Consider the following 3,624-nt stretch of genomic DNA (forward strand, 5'->3'; position numbering starts at 1 on the left):
TAGCAAGTGCTAAAATGCAAAGTGTTCACTGGGAAATCCCACAGAGTATATGTTCAAACTCAAAAGAATACCCAAACATAAGTCATAGATACTTCAACAATAAATAAGAAAATACCACTTTACAATCAGCCCAAAATAAATATTCTCGGTTCTCACCCCATAAAAAGACTGGCTGAATCAAAGGTAAAAAGACCGGAAGCTCCAGTTAAGAACCCATGATAAAACCACATCTAACAACCGGATAAAAGGGACCGTCGAATAAAACAAGGAGTATCTAAAAAAGTGGTTGAATACATTTACAGTTCAGGTTATTCACACATAGTGTAGTTATAAAAAATGATGCAGTTCCTCTCCATTGTTTAAACCCTTGGGCATTTTGGTATCGAGAGTTAGTATGTAATGTGACTCTAGTTGTCTAAGTTCCTTTTCTCTGTTACCTCCTCTGATTGATTTAGGTACTGTGTCAATAACATAGTAACTATGTTCTTTTAGGTTGTTTTTATGCACATGTTTAAAATGTCTAGCTACTGGGTAACTAGGATCCGAGTTCACTATAGCTCTCAGATGCTGCAAAATGTGATTAAAAGCTTGCAATTTGGTACTTCCCACATATCTCAATTTGCAGCTACATTCTAAAACGTAAACCGCAAATTCTGTACGACATGTTAGCATTTTGGTAATCTTCATTGGGTTTGGATCAAATGCTGAAGTTAACTCACTTGTGTTTTACCAAATTTGCAAGCTCTACAAGAGCTACACTTAAAGAAACCCATCTTCTTAGACAGCCAATTAGAAGTCTTTATAACCTCTGGACTAGATCTAACCAGTGCATCCCTCATTGAGGGAGCATGTCTCAAGGTAATATTGGGTAATTCAGGCACCATTTGAGACATAGTAAGATCTGTTTTAATAATGGGCCAGTTTTTATAAATGATCTTTCTAAGTTGTTTCTCTTGTTGGCTGTACGCTGTAATGAGTCTTATATAGGCCTGGGCGGTAAATTCCGTTCCGCTCGCGGAATTTGCGGAATTTGGGTAATTTTGCGTTCCGCGGAGAACGCGAAATTGCCCAAAATTCTGCTTTCCGCAACTTCGCGAAATTTTTGCTTCTTCGCGTTCTCAAAATGCGTGTTCGCGAGATATTACTCCCCGAGCACGCAAACAGCGATCGCGAACTGGAAAAAAGCATTGCGAACAAGCAATTCCGCCTGTTCGCGGAATTTCTGCGTGTTCGCGGAGATTTTTTACCGTTTCGCGGAGATTTGCGTAACGCGATTACGCAAATTCCGCCCACCCCTAGTCTTATAGTGTTGTCAGGTTTAGTCGAGTTCCTGTCATTACGTGTATTCATAGTTGTTTCCTCGCCTGTAGTTGAAGTGTTAGCTTTATTCATGGCTACCAGTAGGTCATTCTCTTTGTATCCCCGATTTATGAATATTTGGAATGCCCCCATTTGGCAATTCTTACGGTCATTATCTGAATTACAGATACGTTTAATCCTCAAGAATTCCCCATAGGGGATATTTTTAATCAAATGGTTAGGGTGAGAGCTACTGGCGTGTAGTACCGCATTGCCTGCAGTACTTTTTCTGTGTAATTTAGTGTGAATAAGATTGTCTTTGATGTAGATCTCAACATCCAAGAACTGTTTTTTCTCCTCACTAGCTTCTGCTGTGAAACTTAGGTTCAAATCATTGCTGTTGATAGTATTAACAAAATCATATGCTGTTTCTATAGTGCCCTCCCAGATGACGAATACGTCATCTATGAATCGCCTCCACTGTTTCACATGTGTTTCAAACAGCTCTTTGTGAGTGGCCCTGAGGACATGCTCCTACCACCAGCCAACGTGGGGACACACATAGCTGGGGGAAAAACATGCCCCCATAGCCACCCGCGAAGCTGCTGAAACACCTCTTTATTAAAGATAAAATAGTTATTGATCAGACAGATGTTGATCATGTCTAGAATCATTTCATTGTGTTGATGGTATTCACTGGAACGTTTAGATAAGAAGTGTCTACTGGCCATTATTCCATCAGTATGGCGTATACTAGTTTATATTGAACTTATATCCATGACCAAAAGGATATATTCATATTTCCATTCTACAGATTGTATCTTGGATAGGAAATGGCCAGTGTCACGAATGTAGGAAGGTAATGTCTCTACATAGTCATAGAGAAAATAATTGACATATTTAGACATAGATTCTAGTAGTCTCTTTTGTGCTGATATAATGGGTCTCCCTGGTACTGGAGTTATCTTCTTGTGTACCGTAGGAATGAAGTAAAGTACTGGTGTGATGGGATAATCATTATTTTAAAAATCAAATTCATTTTTACTTAATAATCCCATTCTTCTCCATTTTGATAATTCCTTAAATACCAGTTCCTTGATATGTTTTAGATAATTGAATGTTGCCTTTCTATAACATTCAGCATCTCCTAGATGTGTTTGTGCTTCCTGCATGTAAAGCTCTCGAGGCCACAGGACTATGTTGCCCCCTTTGTCCGATTTGTTGATCACAAGATTCTCATTTGTTTGTAGTTTACGCATCAATATAGAGTATTGCTTATCCTTGTATCTTCTTTGTTTTTTTTTTTGCAATACTTTTCTATTGAGTTGTTTGAGGTCTTCTATGACACATGCACTAAAAATGTAAATTGCATCCTTAGGCATCATGGGTATAAATGATGAAGGTGGTCGAAAGGGTGTGGACTGCTGAGATTACATTGCATACCCAAACCTAGCAGATCCTCTTGTGTAGAATTGGTTGTACCAGTTTCTTCTTGAGCTAAAGCATGCAGGGAACGGAGTAAAGGAATGTCACAAACTTGGAAGAATTCGTTCATTGCAGTCGTGGATTCCGATATATTCACTCTTTCAGTCGCTTTGTTGAGTTTGAAATGTTTCAAAAGTTTTAGTTCCCTAATGAATTTGAAAACGTCCACTCGTGTTTGAGCATATTTGAAGTTGCTGCCCGGACAGAAAGATAAGCCTAGTGATGAAAGTTGGAGTTCTGCAACAGTTAATTCAATGTTGGATAGATTGATAACCGTTTTATCTGGGGCTACTTCTATATTTGCTGTTATTACCATTTCTTGCCCCTGCCCCCTCTGCCTCTGGATTTTTTTCCTTTGTTTTCTCCTGATGTTGTTTTTTCGACATTTGTCCTCACTGGATTGTGTGAGCGCAGAGCGTGGCGGCGATCTTCTATGAGAAACCCCAACTCCTCTGATGGAGTATAATCTGTGGGTAGTTTAGTCAGATGGTTATTCGAAGCGCTGTCATCCGATTCATAGCTATTGCTTACAGAGCTTGTGTCTGAACTTGACGGGTCGATACTGTCCTGAGCTGTGTCATTCGTGATTGTTTCTTTTGTGGTTAGTGATTGCCTTTTAGCATTTTCAAATTTTTTCGAAAAAGTGAACACTCTTCCGGTTTCATAATCGGTTTTATCCCGAGTGAATTTCCAAATTTTGCATGTCTTAATTATTTCCTCATGTTTTATTAATCTTGAATTGATATCCTTAGAACCTTTTTTAATGAGCTCCTTTAGTTCATGGGCATCCAGTACACCATTCAGTTTGTCGATTTCCTTTACAATTTCTTGCCTATCGAT

Source organism: Triturus cristatus, chromosome 7 (genome assembly GCF_964204655.1).
Source record: "Triturus cristatus chromosome 7, aTriCri1.1, whole genome shotgun sequence".
In the NCBI taxonomy this organism is placed as follows: Eukaryota; Metazoa; Chordata; class Amphibia; order Caudata; family Salamandridae; genus Triturus; species Triturus cristatus.